The sequence below is a fragment of the Eschrichtius robustus genome, chromosome 6 (genome assembly GCF_028021215.1).
Source record: "Eschrichtius robustus isolate mEscRob2 chromosome 6, mEscRob2.pri, whole genome shotgun sequence".
NCBI classification, from domain to species: domain Eukaryota; kingdom Metazoa; phylum Chordata; class Mammalia; order Artiodactyla; family Eschrichtiidae; genus Eschrichtius; species Eschrichtius robustus.
The window spans coordinates 97,331,707-97,352,147 of NC_090829.1; the positions used below are offsets into that span (position 1 = coordinate 97,331,707).

Sequence of the window (20,441 nt, forward strand, 5' to 3'; positions counted from 1 at the left end):
AAACGAAGACCCAACACAGCCAAAAATAAATAAATGAATAAAAAGTGAAATTCTTAAAAAAAAAGTCTGGTATTTATAGACCCAAAACTATAGCAGTGAGTGTAATTGTGCGAAATTGCTTGTTTTAAAAAAAAAAAATTCAAAATGTGGTATATAAAAGGAAATGAAGATAAATATGGACTGAACTGTTAAGAATTATGGTTATGAAACAACAGTCTTAAATGGGGATACAGGGTCTAGGAATTTTTTCTCTTCCAGTTTTATTGAGATATAATTGACATATAACATTATATTAGTTTAAGGTGTATAACATAATGATTTGATATATGTATTAACTGTGAAATGGTCACCACAAGTTTATAGAGATATACAGAGATACATAGAGATATATAATGGAATATTAACCATAAAAAAGAAGGAAATCCACCATTGCTGCAACATGGATGGACCTTGAGGACATTATGCTAAGTGAAATAAGCCAGAGAAAGACAAAAACTGTATGATCTCACTTATATGTGGAATATTTTTTAAAAAACCAAACTCATAGAAACAGGGAACAGATTGGTGGCTGCCGGAGGTGAAGGGTGGGAGCTGGGGGAAATGAGAGAAGACAGTCAAAAAGGTACAAACTTCTAGCTTTAAGATAAATAAGTTCTAGGGATGTAATGTACAGCATGGTAGCTATAGTTAGCAATACTGTATTGTATATTTGAAAGTTGCTAAGAGAGTAGATCTTAAAAGGACTCTTTGTAAGAAAAAAATTGTAACTATGTGAGTTGATGGATGTTAAGCTTATTGTGGTGATCATATCTCAGTTCATATATACATCAAAACATTATATTGTACACCTTAAACTAATATAATATGTCAATTATATCTCAATAAAACTGGAAGAAAAAAAAATTCCTAGACCCCATTATCCCCATTAAAACTGTCACTTCATAACCAGAATTCTTAACACTTCAGTCCATCTTTATCTCCGTTCCCTTATCTCCTCAGCCAACTGAAATCTCAGCGTAAATGATCTCAAAGTCACCAACAATCTTCCTGTTATCCAATATTGAGACATTTCAAATTATCTGATTATGGACCACTCTGCAGCACAGGCTCTGTTGATCAGGCTGAACTCCTTGAAATACTGTCTTCCTTCCTGGACTCTCTTCTCTCCTGGTTTTCCTCCTTTCTCAGACTGAGCCCTCCTCACACTCCGATAGCTGTTGTCAGTTCCTCTCGCTGAGTGCCCACATCACCTCTTTATCTGTAGTCCCAGGATGTAGCACAATGTTAATATTGAGTAAACCTCTAGAAATACTGGTTGACAGATTGGTTCAAATATTGGAGTGGCTCTCAACCCTGGTTGCTCATTAAATCTATTGGAAACTTCTACAGAGATATTAATACGCCAACTGGTCATATTTTTGATTCAATTGGTCTTGGGTGAGCTCCAGGCAACAGCATTTTCTAAAAGCTTCCCAGGTGAGTTTAGTGCTCACTAGTAAACTTGTCATCCCATGCTAGGACCATAAGGACAGAAAATTTGCAAAATGCATATATCATTTTAGAACTTAACCATTTAGTTAGATTTGAGGTGGAGCTTTAGAATTCTGAGGGAATAAATTTTAAGTTTACGTTAGAAAGTTGTTTGAAATCAGCTCATCCATGGTCACGCCAGATCTGCAAACCTAGGAGATTCCTCTCACCCTCGCTCAGCCAGGAGCCCAAGGGACCAACCAAATCCCAGATTTTGTCAAATGAACAAGTGGCTATGACACGAGAGATTTTTTTTCCTCTCCCTTCTGAGTCTGCCAGGATTCTTGGGCGTGCCTTTGCCCCACCCTCCCCCTAGTTTCCAAGAACCAACAGGTCCAAACCCTTCCAGAAGCTCTGGCCTTCCCTCTCCATTCTGCCTTGAGGGTGCAGAGTCTGCTGCATGCCTGGCTCACTTGAGAAATTCTGCCTGTTACTGTCAATGAGGGAGGTGTCTCCCACAGGGATGGCGTGACCAGAGAGGCATATTCACACAGAGGCAGTTTTATTTGTTTTGTGTGTTTAATTACTTGACTGTAGTTGTGGTTTTTTGGGGTTTAGGGCGAAGAGGTGGGGAAGGAGTTGGTCAAAATGGGGCTAGAAGGGTAGAAAAAAAACAACCATAAAAAGCTGTGAGACCCAACCACAGTAAGAAACAATTCCATCCACCCAACCCACCTCTTCCTCCCATATTTTGCTGCACACACATCTACCCGCCCACCCACTTATTCTAGAGAGGGAGGAAGAGAGATCACAAAGAGAGGTAAGATTTCAAAATTGAATTGAAAATTGAATTGTGACCAACCTGTTATTTTATGATGATTTCAACAGTCATCTTAATAGCAAGAGAACTAAGTCTGAAAGGTCTGAACCAGTGATTGTGGAAGATTCTGGGAATTTCACGTTGCCAGTTTGTTCAGGAGGTCTGGATGTTCCCTCTCCACCAGATACTTCTCAGCAAAGCTACAGAGTCTCACTAGAAAAAAAGAAAAGATATCCACCAAAGTTCAATTCATAGAAACTCAGGCCTTGATCTAAAACTCAAGATAGGATTGTGTATGGTACTCCATACTGGGAATGGCTTAAGAACCAAGAATTTATGCTACTGTTGGTAAAGATCAGATTTTTCATATTTTACATATTGAAAGAGTGGACTAAAGGAAAGGAAAAGAGGGACAGAGGGGGCACATAACTGTTTGCAAAGGGCAGCGAATTCAATCAAGGAGTGATTATTGCAAAACACATGGCTTTAGTCTCAGCGTTTGCCGGAGGCAAAAGTTGCTGTGCTTATAATTTTTGTCCCCCTTCTCTACCATGAGAAAAGGGTAAAAATTATACTGCATAGGAAAGTGGAACTACAAGGAGTGGGTGACCATTATGGGAAGCAGTTTTCAGTTCTGACTGTCAGAAGGACTGCCTGAGAATGTAATGAGGTCCCCATGCTCTACATCTTCACAGGCAGGGTAACTGCCATTGAGTTTTAGGGGGCATCAAGTTAGAGCCATTGGATCTTTAAGATGCCTTTTGGAACAGAGAGTCAATGATGGCAGCAATATAGATTACTGAAATTGCTTTCCACCCCCCCAGTCATCAACAAATCTACTACATCTAAATGTTGTCCTCATTCCGATTTAACCTTTTAAAACAAGTTCACTGGCAAATTTTAAGGATCTATTAAGTACTCAGCATGGTGATGGGTTTTCTGAAGAAGAGAGAAAGTTTATTATGCTGAAGAACTAGATTAGAGGGACTTCCCTGGTGGCACAGTGGTTAAGAATCCACCTGTCAATGCAGGGGACACGGGTTCGATCCCTGGCCTGGGAAGATCCCACATGCCGTGGAGCAACTAAGCCCGTGTGCCACAACTACTGAACCCGCATGCCACAACTACTGAACCCGCATGCCACAACTGCTGAAGCCCACGCACCTAGAGCCTGTGCTCCGCAACAAGAGAAGCCACCGCAATGAGAAGCCCATGCACTGCAACGAAGACCCAACGCAGCCAAAAATAAATAAATAAATTTTTTTAAAAAAGAACTAGATTAGAGAGTTAGCAAAAGAATGGAGTCATCTAAGTAGGGGTAAAAATAGGAAAAATAAATAGGAAAGAAAAAGAAAAATCAGAAAATTCTAGAACCCCCTAAATCTTCCTTTCTCCTTAATAATGATCATGAGGTCTCCTTCTTTGTAAAGAACCATACTGCCCCAGCATTCTGCCTGGGTACTCCCTTGTTTGACTCATTTTCACCCAAGGGTAGGGAGGGCAAATTAGAGAGAGGTGTTTGTTGGGTTTCAGCCACACTTTTCAAATTACCCAGCTCACATTCTGTGTAGGTTTTACAGCCAGCTGCCTCTCCTTGGTGATTCACGGAGCCTCTGAAACCTCCTCTTCTCTACTCTGCCTCCCACCTGGGGCAAGAACCAATGATTCTCAGGCTAGAGCTGAGAGGTCAGTATGAAGGAGGCTTATGTGTGATGAAAGATGACAGGGCAATAAAGACCTGACACCTGGTTTACACTGGGTCCCTAAGTTACATTCTCCTGGATCTTGACAGCGGCAAAAGGCAAACACCCTTATCAGATCCCATGTGCTCTTGCTGGGCAAACAGGAACTTTAAATCTCACCCTCCCTGGGCTTGCTGTGTGCCACAGCCCATCCTCCACACAGCCTTCAGGTCTCTCTAAATTACCACCTGATCCCGGTTCTTCCTTGACTAAGTTATTTCTGGGAGTCCCTCGCTCCTACACCAACTCCTTTAACAGAATCCAAGGCCCTCCAAGACCCAGCCCTTGCCTCATTCTGCAGTCTCATTTCTCCCCATTCCAGGTCTCAGACTCTTGCAAATAGGTCAACACAAAATTCTGTGTCATATCTCTGCCTTTTGTTTGTATCTTTCTCTCTTTCCAATGTTTGACCACCTGATGATCCCATGTCTAAAAGCATGGTCAGCCCCGGGTTTTTCCTGAGTTAAAGCAATGCCAGTTCCCTGGGGCAGTACGTGAATGAAGCCAGGAGGAACTGACAGGTTCTTACCCACTTTGATGTTGTCATATGCAAACAATGCACCTAGGCTCCTCCAGATCTCACTTTTTATGGGGAATTAGCAAAGCAATGCCTTTCTCCAAGCCATTGCCTTTGTCCCTCTTTTGCCCAGAAGGAAGATGATAGAGGGAAACTTAAGGCAGTGCTTTTCCTTAGTTCCCCTGAGGGGAGAGAAAAGATTACTCTCTTTCCAGAAAGTTCTAGGGAGCAAAGGCCCACACTCTATTGAAGACACTTGCAGAGCATAGGACATGGAGCTGTGAGAGTCCTACACTAAGATTACCCCCTTTCTCTCTGTCTTTCTCCCCACTTCTCTTCATCTCACCACCACAATTTCTACCACGTTTAGCATTTCATGGTCATTGGACCTGAATTAAAGATTTAGCAGAAAATAATCAAGTTAGTTTGAATTTTCATTTCTTCAAATATTTCCATTCAAGTCACAAATGTTTTTAAATACACTGGAGAAAATACATAGCTTTATCTGGCAGACATTTTTAATACATTTTCTTTTAGGTAATATGTAAGGTGTTTTATATTACCAATCCCATCACCAGTTATTTGATAATTCTTCACCTTTCTAGAGTGCCTCATATTTGATTCTTGAGCATATATTATTACATTTTATCCTTGCATCAGTCCAAAAGCATAGCCACAAATCCTGTCTATTCTGTCCCCTAAATATCTCTCAGACCTGACCCATCCCTCCCTTTCCCTTCTGCCTCTGCCTTAGTTCAGGCCTTCATCAATCCTCATCTGAACTTTTATATTAGCATCCTAACCAGACAGACACAGCCTGAATTCTATTTTTCTATTTCCTCCCTCTCCACCACCCACCCTAAAGTTCATTCTCCACTGCTCCAGACCTTTCAAAATTATAACTCAATCCTGTAACCTCTGTGATTTAATTACTTTAGAGTTTCCCTTTCAACTACACAAAGTCCAAACTCCTTTGCATAGTACACAAGGCTCTCCAAAATCTGCCCCTCTTCCCTCTCTAATCCCATTTCTTACCCTCCAAATCTCAAATTTTTTGCAATTGACTGAAGATATAATATTTTCTTTTTTTGTTAAATATATATATATATATATATATATTTTTTTTTTTTTTTGGCTGCGTGGGGTCTTTGTTGTGGCATGCAGGCTCTTCCTTGGAGCACATGTGCTTCTCTCTAGTTGTGACACGTGGGCTTTTCTCCAGTTGTGGCACACAGGTTCCAGAGCTCATGGGCTCTGTAGTTCGCAGCACACAGGCTCTCTAGTTGAGGCGCATGGGCTCAGTAGCTGTGGCACACGGGCTTAGTTACCCCGCAGCATGTGGGATCTTAGTTCCACGACCAGGGGTCTAACCCGCGTCCCCTGCATTGGAAGGCAGATTCTTTACCACTGGACCACCAGGGAAGTCCCATAATATTTTCTTGTATACTGATGGCTTCATATATTTTTTCCTCTCTGGAATGTCCTTTAGATCTTTGTCTATTTGGTGACACCTATTTGTCCTTTGAGAAACAGACCTAGTGTCTTCTGTTCTATGGAGCCATCCTCCACCACCCAAAGACAGAATTGATTACTCTCTCTGCTGGGTCACAACTTAATCCTGCACTTATTTCTGCAATAGCACTTACTGTATTGTTTTGCAATTACTTCTTTATGTCACTGTCTCCCCTAGTAAGCTATGAACTCCACAAGAAGAAGAAAGTAATCAAACTGATCTTTATATACTCATTGCTTGCACAGTGCATTGTTGTTGATCTATAAATCATTCTTAAATAAGTGAATAAGCAAATGAATTGCAAGGGGTGGGGAAAAAGAAAGAAAATAAGTCTAATTTATTCCATTTAATAGGAGAAGAAACTGGACTAGATGCTAATCCTACAAAACTGAAGGCATATAAGCAAAAAGCTTAGACTCTAAGAGCTATACTACAAAATAGAAGGCAACGTAGAACACTAGGGAAGCTCAGAGATTCATTTCCAATTGGAAAGATATGGGAACTGATAGATCCTTAAAGATGAGTAGAATTCAGCAGGAATAAAGAGGACCACATTTAAACTTTTCTGGAATGAAGGGTAATATATACAAGTCAATGAGAATAGGAACAATACAGGCAAAAGCACAGAGTTGCTAAGGATGGAGGGAAGGTCATGTAGTTCACGTAAGCAGAGTTCATGGCAGTAGCATGGCAAGTGCATCTGTAAAGTTAGATGGAGTTTAATCAGGCAGGGCCTTGACATTTTGACTCTGCAAAAGGCAGCCATTGGGATCAGAAAATCACTTTTTGTTAAGAAATGCTCTTTACAAAACAAGAAACAAGAGATGGGAGCTTCTCAGGCAGGGTTGCTCATATTCTTGGCTCATGTTTTACCACAATTTATGTTACTCAGCCCGGTCATCTACCTCAGTTGGCTTCAAATGACTTTCAGCCTTACCAAAAATCAACCCCACTCTAAAGAGCAAAACTTAACACCTTTGGTGGTATTTTAAAAAAAAGTTCCAAAAAAGTGAAATTCCAAAATCTTGAAAATGTCAATAATGTAGAAATATGCTTTCATTCTGAAGGAAATGGGCTGCATTTGGATATATAAATTCAGGTATGTTTGCCAAAAAAGAAAGTCATATTACAGATAGTGGCCATGCCTGTGTTGTTTACTATTCTATCCCACCATGCAGACCCAATACTGTGGTCACCAGACACATGCGGCTGTCATTCACCTGAAATATGGCTAGTTCAAATTGACTTGTAAGTAAAATACACACTGAATTTTGAAGTCATAGTTAAAAAATTACAGTATCTCAATAATTTTTATGTTGAAATGATTATATTGTACCTATATTGTGTTAAAATTTACCAAAAACTTTTTAAAATAAAAAAAAAGTCATATACTTTAGCATCAATGATGGGTATATATAAAGTGTGTATGAATCTGTGAAGAAAGACATATATATGTCAGATAGAAATAAGAGAATAAAAGAATGGAAAAAACAATACATTGAGTATTAGAGCTTTCATTGCTCCCAGTTGACACCCATAGCCTCTTACTCTTCAGATAAAGGGGTATTTGTCATTCAGTCACCAACCAAAAGCAGAGTAATGATTTAACTTGCAAAATAATCATGAAGCACAACAGTACCTGCCTTTTCCCTCAATACCTCCCAATCCCATTAATATAAAGAATGATTTTCTTTTTTTAATTTTTTTTTTTTTTTAATTCTTTTGGCTGCACTGCGTCTTTGTTGCTGCGTGCAGGCTTTTCTCTAGTTGCGGCGAGCGGGGGCTACTCTTCATTGCGGTGCACGGGCTTCTCATTGCGGTGACCTCTCTTGTTGCGGAGCATGGGCTCTAGGCACGCAGGCTTCAGTAGTTGTGGCTCGCAGGCTCTAGAGCGCAGGCTCAGTAGTCGTGGCACACGGGCTCGGTTGCTCCGCGGCGTCTGGGATCTTCCCAGACCAGGGCTCGAACCCGTGTCCCCTGCATTGGCAGGCGGATTCTTAACCACTGCGCCACCAGGGAAGCCCAAGAATGATTTTCAATTGTAACAAATACTATGGGGAAGAAGTAAAACTTTTATAAATACAGTACCATAGTTTTTTATTATTACTATTATCACCTGGGCCTCCACTGTGACAAAAAGAGAAAAGTATTTACCAATCTTTCAGGAATGCTGTGGAATTTCAATAATTCATGTGGCTAAAGATCCAGCTCCTTCAGGTTCAGCCACAGTGTTCAATGAACTCTGTTTAGAATTAAGTAAAATCAGCTGCATAAAACTATAGCTCATACTTTAAATAGCACTTTATTACATAAATTCGTCTCACAACCACAACAAGGAACTGGCAGAATAGCCTTTGTTTTGTCAACAATTTTTTTTCCACTAGTTGTGCAGCAAGGTTAGAGAATAGGCTGTGGGGAATCTCACTAGCAAGATTATAGACTCAAGTGGACTGTAGACTTGTAGTTATTCAAATCCTCTTTTGTTTTAGTAACTCCAATGTTCTTTTTTGTATTAAATAATATATTTCCTTCTCCTTTTTCTTTGATACTCAGCAGTTTCTTAACTACCAAGACAATTTCCCTTTTCTGACCATCCTAACACAGACATACATATAACAATACAAGAGATTCCATAAATACTGTCCTAATTAAAACAATGCCTAGAATCAAGACTTTTAGGATGCAGATTACCAGTCAATTCAAGATTTTTCTCTGAAAAGGAGGCAATATGGTATGATAGATAAAGCAGGGGATTAATAAAAGATAAGATGAACCATGTCAAGATCTGATATTATTTGCTCTGCCATCTCTCCTGACCTAAATTTCTTCATTCTCAGAATTGAGATAACCTGCTACACAGGATTATTAGATAAACCACACCGTGCCTACGAAATTGGCTTGTAAAGTAGTTTATCTGTGCTACTGTTATGGTTATGATAAGAAGTTACCAACTCTTCCTGCAAAACATTCATAGGGCAGAAGGTTGGGAGCTGGAGAGAGCAAGGGAGGCACCCGCCAAGTTGTGGAAAGTACTGGGACCAGAAAGGGAAGGTGAAAATTAGACTTGGGAAAAGAGTGCTAGGGAGACAATAATGTCGGTCCACCAAAGGGTTGTGTGAAGGAAACAAAGCAAGTAAAATGAAGTTACTAAAAATTAATTTGCACAAAACATAAAGATTTGTGTCTGCATGTTTAAATGAACTTATCCTTTTGAGGGTGTTTGCCAAAGATGCAAGCATTGTCATTGGAGCTTGGCCCTTTTAGGACCATGTCAAATAAAATAGTGTTTGCCCACACATGCTTTTGCCAAAGTACAAACAGACAGGATGCTGTCTTTGAAGAGAGGTACCTCAGGTTGTTTGCTTTTAACAGACTCACACTTACCTACTCCTCCGAATTAGATTTGTTTTTCCTTCTCAGTGTCCCCTGTTAAATCTAGACTCATGTCTGTCCTACTTTGGAGGAGTGTAATCAGTAACACAAAGTAATTTAATGTCATCATAAAAAAATGTTATTTGCCCAAGCAAAGGTATATAATTTATTATCTCTATTGTATACCACCTATTTTACACATGTATTATCATTCAATCCATGCAAGTTATAGGTGACAACATTTTACAGGGAGAACACAACGATTTGACAGACTGAATGACATACTCAAAGTCAAACAGCCAGGAAATTCTCACTTTACTGGGAATGGCTCCAATGCCAATGCTGTTTGGCAGACAAGAGGGCTGTACAGGACTTTCTGTTCTACCCAATTTGATTGCTTGGCCAAAAACTTGAGTAAACTTTTTGGGCTTGGTGATAGCAGGTGTTGGTGTACTACACTCAAGAGAGACAGAGGCAGGTCAGAGGTCCTCACCCACCCCTTTTACATTTGAACTTCAGTGGCTTATTAGGGAAAGTAGCACTGGATTATCCTGTTCTATCAGTATGAAACCAGTCAACCATTTGAAAGAGAAGGATAAAGGTGATTCCAGGGGGTTGAACCTGATACCTTTAAGGTTCCTTCCTTCTTATAAGAAGTCCCTGATTTTAGTGCCCTTTTCTAATTTTCCAAAGTTAAAGATAATCGTCTCATTATTTTAAGAACAGTACAATTTCTACTAATTCCTTCAGTCCCAGAAATGAGAATATAGTAGATTAAATTTCCTCATCCATTTCATGAAATCTTTTCTTCAAAAAGAAACCACAGCAATCTCCTGTCCTCGTGACAGGTAATAGTCAGGTTTCTGAGACGTGCTGAAGGGTTTCTACTGTCTGCCACAAGGTCTGGGTGTGCTGTCCCCACGCCCTGATCTCCCAAGATCAAAACAACACTGGAAAGAGGTTGCTTAACAAGTCTCTGTGAAAATTTCATGCTTCTCAGGCATAGTACATGTTATTTATTATTCAGTGAAACTTAAGTGAAAATCCTCAGCTACCATCACTCCTCCACTTCTCCACTACACACCCCTAATTCTAGAGCTTATACAGAACGATGCCACACACATGGAGACCAAACCTACCTTTTGGAGACCTGAACCAAACCTAGCGAACCCAACCAACATTTTGGAATTCAACTCATACCAGAAAGCAGGTTAAGAGACAGCACGTCCACATATCTGTTCACCTCTGCAGGCAGCTGTGCATCTTTTATCACTGCTCTGCCCCAATTCCATTTGTGCAACCACCATGTCAAACATTTCCAAACTTTAGGTTGGCACTACCCTGATCACCATGAGGTAAGTCATAGCAGGAGGGTACAATGATGCAAACTCAATTCACTCCACAGTGCATCAGCAGTGCAGTGCGTCAGCATCAACTCTGCTCAGAGGATTCTTATCCCAGCGGAATTTAAGTGTACGTTTTCTGGGTCACTCCTAATGCTTCTCCTCAGCCTGAATCCTTCTTGGGTGCCATCTTTGCTTTCTGCTTGTGGGTGTTTTCCCCAAGGTCAAATGGACTTCCAGACATTGAAAACAGGTGAGGTTTGGGACAGAAAGTCCCAGTTTTTTAGAACCTGTTTTAATAAATGTACATTGGTCTGTCAACAAACTCGGAATGGCAAGGATGCCTTCAGAAACATCATGTTGCCCTATTCAGCTCCAACAATCCAAGAAAAGACAGAGTTTTTCATCTTTGTGCATCAGAATCATCCAGAGAGATTATTTAAAATATAGCTTCCAAGGGTTCACTCCAAGCCTCCTGAACCAGAATCTCCAGGGGTAGAAACCAGTGATATCTTTCTCACAAGCTGCCTAGCTGATCCTAGTGAAAATGCAAATTTGAGAAACATTGCTGTGACCTCAATTTGTAAGATGAAAATTTGAAACCATAGTGCTAAACACCTTCCCTACAACTCGAATGTTTCCTAGACTATGCAATTGTCCTAAGAGGTGACAGTTTCCAGACAGCTCCAAGCTTACACTAGCAGGCATGCAACTGGGAGGAAGCAGATACCCACCTAGACCCTAACCCTGGTCATATTGAGATGAAGATATAGAATATTCCTACCTTCTCTCACCTGTCCTCCCTCCTGACCAAGACCTGCCTTGTTACAAATGTGGGTGCTTTATTAGTAAGAATCATATTCTATGTCAGTGTTTGTTTTTTTCACAATGAAATGACAGAATTGGTTGGATAGAATATTTTTAGAGGATTTAATGTCTTCACTTTCACAAGGAAGGACAAGATCTCCACTTCAATGGCAAATATGTTGAACCCAAACATCCTGGGACTAAGATCCCTGGGGTAGAAGTTCACAAAGTTAATATGACACGGAACACAACAGATAAGGAGCTGAGTAACAGCGTGACCTGTAGTCAGTCCAGACCTGAGCTCAGTGATAGCTTTGACTTTACTCTGAGCCTCCATGGACATGAAGTTCAAAGCCAGTTAGCCACTAATGGCAAATTCATGTTCACTTTCGACATCCCCTGTTTTTCCCTTTTTTTACTGTCACAGTTGCAAGTTGAGTTTCTATACACAAGCAGACAGCTATGGATAAGCCCAGTTGAAATAATGCCAACTGACTAGGTCACACTGAACTAGACGCATAGTGACTGAGCAAAAGCTGGAGAGAACTTCACACGGCCACACAAATAGGTTCAGCAGCTTCTCATGAAATGGGAGAGTACTTGGTCAAAATTTTTCCCAAACATCAAAAACTAGACAAATTTAAAACAGGTTTATGAAAGTTATTAAAGTGCAAAAGTATTGGGTTGGCCAAAATTTTCGTTCGGGTTTGGCCGTAACAGCTTGCGGCCAAACCTGAACGAAATTTTTGGCCAGCCCGCTAATACAACAGTAATAACTCTATCCATTATTGCATTCAGCAGATGTGTATTGAGCACCCACTATATGGCAGACACAGTGCTAGGCACTCAGGATTCAAAGGGAAATGGGAGACAGACAGACTTGACCTCAAAGGGTTTTGTTTCTAGGAAATGGGAGACAAATATGTGAGCATGGGCTTACAATAAGGAATTATGCGTGTTGTGGCAAAGCGGGTGGACAGGTGACCATGGGCACAAAAGAGGGAATCGTTAAGTGGTCTTTGAGAAGAATGCAAGAGCTGGCCTGTGTTGAGTCTTCCATAAGGAAGGGGTGTTCACGGAGGAGACGCAGGGAGGAAAGCCTTTCCGGGCAGCGTGAACAGAAGCATAAAGACATAAAACCCATGGCACATTTGGAAAATGGCAAATCGTCTGAGACAACGGGAACATCACAGAATACAAGGAAAAAGACCCAATAAGGATGATTCTGCAGAAGTAGGCAGGGGACCCCGAGGAACCTGAATGATATGCTGAGGTGCTGAGTCTCAATAAGGTGCCAACGAAGAGTCTGAGGTCTTAGAGTCTCAGAAAAGTCGCTCTGGGGGAAACGTAGCCATTAAACATAAGCAAAGAAGTACTGGAGGCATGGAAACTAATATGAAGCCTATTGCAATGATCTGGACAAGATCAGGAAGCCTGAATTAAGGCAGGGGTAGTGAAATAGGGATGCATACAGACGCTGGAGCTGTTAAGAGAGTAACAGGCCAATGACAAAAAACCAAGTAGCCTAGTGTCCCTCTTCTTACTCTTCCAGGTAGTCAAGTTATTTGCTTAAATGACTCCATGTGGGACATAAATGGGTAAGGCAACTGTCTAGATGCAATTTCATTTCTCTGATAAAGTATTCAGGAGTGCTAAGGAGCAGTAAGATAGCTGAACTTAGATAAGGCAGGATGGAAAAGAAAAGAGCCAGGGTAATGTAAAATAAGCAATTTTCAGTGGTTGCCCAAGAGTAAGGGTTGGGGGTAGAGTGACTACAAAGGCTTACCAAGAGGGAGTTTTTTGTGGGGAGGGGGATGAATTGTTCTATACTTTGACTATTACGGTAGCTACATGACTCTTTTTAACCGAAGTATAGTTGACTTACAGTGTTGTGTTAGTTTCTGATGTTCAGCAAGAATATATATACATATCTTCTCTTTCGTATTCTTTTCTATTACAGTTTATTACAGGTTACTGAATATAGTTCCCTGTGCTATAGAGTAGGACCTTGTTTTTTATCTATTTTATATATAGTAGTTTGTATCTGCTAATCCCAAACTCCTAATTTATCCCGCCCTCACTCCCTTTCCCTGTTGGTAACTGTAAGTTTGTTTTCTATGTCTGTGAGTCTGTTTCTGTTTTGTAAATAAGTTCTTTTGTATCACATTTTAGATTCCACATATAAGTGATATCATATGGTATTTGTCTTTCCCTGCCTGACTTATTTCACTTAGTATGAAAATCTCTAGGTCCATCCATGTTGCTGCAAATGACATTATTTCCTTCTTTATTATGGCTGAGTAATATTCCATTGTATATATGTACCACATCTGCTTCACCTATTGCTCTGTCAATGGACATTTAGGTTGCTTCCATGTCTTGGCTATTGTAAATAGTGCTGCTATGAACATTCGGGTGAATGTATCTTTTTGAATTAGAGTTTTCTCTGGATGTATGCCCAGGAGTGGGATTGCTGGATCATACGGCAACTCTATTTTTAGTTTTTTAAGAAAGCTTCATACTGTTTTCCATACTGGTTGCACCAATTTACATTCCCACCCACAGTGCAGGAGGGTTCCCTTTTCTCCACACCTTCTCCAGCATTTGTTATTTGTAGACTTTTTAATGATGGCCATTCTGACCAGTGTGAGGTGATACCTCACTGTATTTTTGACTTGCATTTCTCCAATAATTAGTGATGGTGAGCATCTTTTTATGTGCCTATTGGCCATCTGTATGTCTTTTTTGGAGGACTGTCTATTTAGATCTTCGGCCCATTTTTTGGTTGGGTTGACTTTTTTGTTACTGAGTTGTATGAGCTGTTTGGATATTTTGGAAATTAAGCCCGTGTCAGTTGCACATGACTCTTTACTTTTGTAAAAACTCATAGACCTATATACCAAAAAGAAAAAATTTTACTATATGTAACTTTTTTAATTGGAGGGGAAGGCAAAAAAATTATGCAATTCTCAAAGATAAATCAGTTTATAGCAACATGAGAAGGGAAACTTACTCTTGGACGTTCATTCATTGATTCAACAAATACACATTGAGCACATACTCCATGCCAGAAACCATGCTACGTGTCGGAGACATGGTGGGAAACAGGCCCCATGCAGCATATAGTCTAGTGGAAAAAACACCCATTAAATAAATATTTCTGTAAATTCAATTACAATAGTGATAAGAAGAAATAAAGAATAACATATTATGAAAGCATGTAACAAACATCCTTGAAGCAGTGATATTGAAGTTAAACCCTGAAGGATAAGATTGAGTTGACTGAAGGTGAAGAGGGGTAGTCAAGAGAAAGAACAGCATTTTGGAAGACCCTGAGATAGGAGCCCTCACATACCCACACACACTCTCACATGCTCACATGTGCTCACAAACACCCTCACAAACTCACCTACTCATTTACACATTAAGACACTTGGTGTTTCTATGAAATTGAGTTGTTTGTAGTGAGGTGGATGGACTTAGTCTGTCATACGGAGTGAAGTAAGTCAGAAAGAGAAAAACAAATACCGTATGCTAACACATATATGTGGAATCTAAAAAAAAAAAAAAAAAGGTCCTGAAGAACCTAGGGGCAAGACAGGAATAAAGATGCAGACGTAGAGAATGGACTTGAGGACATGGGGAGGGGGGAGGGTAAGCTGGGACGAAGTGAGAGTGGCATGGACATATATACACTACCAAATGTAAAATAGACAGCTAGTGGGAAGCAGCCGCGCAGCACAGGGAGATCAGGTCGGTGCTTTGTGACCACCTAGAGGGGTGGGATAGGGAGGGTTGGGGGGAGACTCAAGACAGAGAGGATATGGGGATATATGTATACGTATAGCTGATTCACTTTGTTATACAGCAGCAAATAACACAACAATGTAAAACAATTATACTCCAATAAAGATGTTAAAAAAAAAAAAAGACACGGTGCTTCTAAGATCCTTTATGCTGTGTAACATTTCTATGATAGAAACTGGCAAAGGCTTTCTATAGACCACCCATATCTACCACTTACCAGATGTGTCACCTCAGGAAAGTTTCTTAACCTATTAGTACTTCAATTTTCTCATCTCCAAACAGGATTATTAATTAGTAATTATAATATTCAGGTACTAATTAGTAATTAGTACTTGAAGATTGGGTTATTATAAAGAATAAATTGGTTAATAAAAATAAAGCCTTAAGAACAACATCTAGGGACTTCCCTGGTGGTCCAGTGGTTAAGACTTCACCTTCCAATGCAGGGGGGGGCAAGTTCGATCTCTTGTTGGGGAGTTAAGATCCCACATGCCTCTCAGCCAAAAAACCAAAACATAAAAGAGAAACAATATTGTAACAAATTCAATAAAGACTTTAAAAATGGTCCACATCAAAAAAAAATTTTTTTTAATAAAAAAGAACAACACCTAGAACATTAAGTACTCAATAATAGTAATTTATTATTACCAAAACTATTACTACACAATTATTTTTAGAGACCCTCTTTCTATTTCTTAGAGAGAAGAGATGGCTCTTAGACTCAATTTTTGGAAACAACATAGAGAAGCTACACTCAACCCCGCCATACTAACTTCCTATGAATAGGACCAGTGTCCTGAGCCATATGACGGGATTCATGACTATTAAAAATGCTTTTTCAGTCCAAATAGAAGCTTTGGGGTCCCTTTGGGGATAAATCCATTCATCTTTACCTAACTGAATCCTTAAGAGCACATCTTGAAACTTTCACTTCCAGATGTGGAGCAACCGGTATTGGACTAGCCCTTCTGTTATAAACAATAAAATTAGAGCTAGTGCATGAGGTAATTGTTTTTAAACATTGGACAATAGGAAACACAATGCTGTGACCCTTGAGAGAGGAGAAATTCATAAAGTGAGTCCCATGATTTCCCTGGATCTCTATCTGGGCACAATTATCCAACCATGACGTAGCAAGCTAGAATCCAAGCAGAGCACAATGATCCTGCTGAGCTGAAGAGGCAGAGGTCAGAGTTCAGGAAAGCTGAAGCAATCAGAATCTGCAGGGCAAAGCATCAGAAAGTAAAGCAGGTATGTAGGGGCTAGAGAGAAGGGAGAGACCCAGAAGTTCTGCAGGAGGTTCTCTGTGAATCCTAAGATGCACATGCCCATGGCAAGAGTACCTAAGCCGTGTTGTAACTATACAGAACAGTCACCATAGAGACAAGAACAGAATAAAGATACTAGATATGAAACAGTGCTAGAAGACATGGAAGTTCTGGCCAAGCCAGAGTGGCAAGACCTTGCTATCAATTTATTAACACAAAAGGCATCTATCTAAGACACCAGAGAAGACTAGAAACATGCTTTCGGGTAAGGTCCACTCCATTCCCACCCTAACAAGGTCTAAAGCCAAGCCTTTAAAAGATCTTCAGTGAAAGCTGAATTTAGAGGTTGAGACCTGCAAAGATAGAAGGCCTTGGGAAACATATTGAGTTTTCCAATAGGTATTCCCTAGCAAAGCATAAAGACAAGCCTACAGAGTGCAAGGTAATCAACCAGTAAATGAGCTGCCTAATAGAAGACATGGTAACACTTCTCAAAGGAAGATAACAAAAGTACAGAGCCTATACAATGCACCACCAACAACGTGCAGTACACAATTTAAAAAATCACTAGACATAAAAAAGAGTCATGTACCACGATGTTCATTGCAGCTCTATTTACAATAACCAGGACATGGAAGCAACCTAAGTGTCCATCGACAGATGAATGGATAAAGAAGACGTGGCACATATATACAATGGAATACTACTCTGCCATAAAAAGAAACGAAACTGAGTTATTTGTAGTGAGGTGGATGGACCTAGAGTCTGTCATTCAGAGTGAAGTAAGTCAGAAAGAGAAAAGCAAATACCGTATGCTAACACATGTATATGGAATCTAAAAAAAAAAAAAAAAAAAAAAGGTCATGAAGAACCTAGGGGCAGGACGGCAATAAAGACACAGACCTACTAGAGAATGGACTTGAGGACACGGGAAGGGGGAAGGGTAAGCTGGGACAAAGTGAGAGAGTGGCATGGACATATATACACTACCAAATGTAAAACCAATAGCTAGTGGGAAGCAGCTGCATAGCACAGGGAGATCAGCTCGGTGCTTTGTGACCACCTAGAGGGGTGGGATAGGGACAGTGGGAGGGAGGGAGACGCAAGAGGGAGGAGACATGGGGATATACGTATATGTATAGCTGATTCACTTTGTTATAAAGCAGAAACTAACACACCATTGTAAAGCAATTATACTCCAATAAAGACGTTAAAAAAAATTACTAGACATGCAAAAAATAAAAACAAAAAAAGGCAAAGTGACCCATTGTTAAGGGAAAATCATCAGTCCCAACATTACTGAGATGATGGATTTAGAAGATAAGGGCTTTAAAGCAACTGCTATAAATATGTTCAAAGAATTAAGAAAATAGGGACATCATGAGTTAAAAGTAGAGACTCTCAGCATAGAAATGTAAACAATAAAAAAGAGCTAAATGGAAATTTTAGAACTGAAAAATTACAATGACAAAAAAAAACCCACAGTAGATCAGAGATGGGAGGAAAAAAGTCACTGGTGAGTTTGAACATAGGAAGGCGAATCTATAGCAATTATCCAAGCTAATGAATAGAGAGAAAATAGACTGAAGAAAAATAAACAGATCCTTAGAGACCTGTAGGACAGCAGAAAATGGCCTAAATATATGTAATTAGAGACTCTGAAGGAGAAGGAGGTGAGAAGTAGGGCAAAATAGACTTTTTTAAGAAATGACAAAAAGGCAAGCTACAGACTGAGAGAAGTTTTTGTAATATTAATACATATATGACACTGGGCTTATATCCAGAATATAGTTTAAAATTTTTACAACTCAATAATAATAATGCAATCTAATTATTTTTTGATGGGCAGAAGACTTGAACAGACACTTCACCAAAGAAGATACATGCGTGGCTAATAAGCACAAGAAGAGATAGATGTTAAACATCATAGTTATAAGGAAATCGCAAATCAAAGCTACGATCAGATACCACTACATATTCATTAGATAGATACCACTCCACATCCTTTTAAAAGGCTGACAATACCAAGTATTGAAGAAGACTGAGAACAGTTGGTTATCTTGCTATTGAGGGTGGAAAATAGTACAACCACTTTGGAAAACAGTTTGACAGTTTCTTTTAAAGTTAAGCATACTTATCATTTGAATCAGCTACTCCACTCCCAGGTATTTACCAAAATGAAATAAGAACATATATCCACCCAAAGACTGTTCATAGTAACTTTGTTCATAATAGCCCCAAACTGGGACAACCCAAGTATCCACCAATAGGCTAACAAATTGTGCTATTAACACAGTTAAATACTATTCAGCAATAAAAATATAAATTACTAATAAAGGCAACAATGTGGATGAGTCTCCAAAACCTCATGCTGAGTGAAAGGAACTCAACACAAAAAATATGCATACTGTCTGATTCCATTTATATGAATACTAGAAGAGGAAAAACTAATCTATAGTGATAAAAATGAGATCAACGGTTGCCTGGAGCAGTAGTTGGAAGCAGAGACTGACTGCAAAGGATGTACATGAGGGAGCTTTCTGGTGTGAGGAAATGTGCTATATCTTGATTATGATGGTGGTGACGTGAGTGTATACATTTACTGAACTGTACACTTAAAATATATGTATTTTATTATATGTAAATTAGACCTCACAAGGTTGACTTTTAAAAGAATATTGGCATAACTCTTTAAATTAGAAGGCTTATTTTCATCATCATCCTGTAATGAGTCATTTAACAATAAATTTTATAAGGAACAAGTTCTTTTTGAATCATACACAAGCACCCCAAATGAAGTTCTAAACATTCGTTTTTGTTAAATGTGTGTGGCTGGAGAAGCAGAAGCCCGTAGAACTAATAAAGCTCCTGCCCATCATCTCTGATTCTAAGCTGCAGAAGAAACTGTAACTTCAGTTCTTATCTTTCTAAGCATCCTCAGTGACTATTTGTTGACCGGTTCCTAAAGTGAGTGTCTGGATTTATTTTATAAACAAGTTCCACCATCTAAAATCCTGGCTGCTGCAGAGCTTAGGGGAACACTTCCTGCAAAATCTGCGCCAGTCTCATAACAGAGGTAAATAGTCAGAGTCTGCATAGTGAACCAGTTCCACTGCTGGTCAGATAGGCTGTCCTAATCACCCTCCTCAAGGACCCTCTTATAGGACCCTCTTATAGAATTTTTTGCGCAAGGACCTTCTTATTCACTTTTTTGAAAACATAGGCAATAGGGAAGCTGGACTTTCCATTTATTGAAATTTTCCTATTTGCAGTGGGAAATTGAGGGACAAGAGAGAGGTGTCATAAACCAAGGGCAATGCTAGCCTGTGCAGTGACCGTGTGTGCTAAAACGAGTGCCTCAGTTTACTGGAAAACCTCCCTTACTGATTTGGAGCCTTAATAAAAATAGCAGGATGCTCACTTCAGCAGCACATATACTAAAATTGGAACAATACGGAGAAGATTCGCATGGCCCCCGCATAAGGATGACGCACAAATACATGTAGCGTTCCATATTTTTATATATGAAGTCTAAAAAAACCCCCAAACTCATAGAAAAAGAGAACAGATTTGTGGTTACCAGAGGCAAAGGGGTAGGAGGTAAGAGAATTGGGTGAAAGCGGTCAAAAGTTACAAACTTCCAGTTATAAGATAAATAAGTACTAAGGATGCAATGTACAACATGATGACTATAGTTAACACTGCTGTATGATATATTTTAAAGTTGCTAAGAGCGTAGATCTCAAAAGTTCTTATCTCAAGGGAAACCAAAAATTTTTTAT

At 39.6% G+C, this 20,441-nt stretch overlaps 1 non-coding gene across 1 annotated transcript; it reads left to right on the top strand.

The window, feature by feature from the left end:
- The first annotated feature begins 20,072 nt into the window (after nt 1-20,072).
- Nucleotides 20,073-20,179, top strand: LOC137766921 (U6 spliceosomal RNA). Its single transcript, XR_011074447.1, has one exon. It is a non-coding gene; the product is annotated as a U6 spliceosomal RNA (small nuclear RNA).
- Nucleotides 20,180-20,441: the final 262 nt, after the last annotated feature.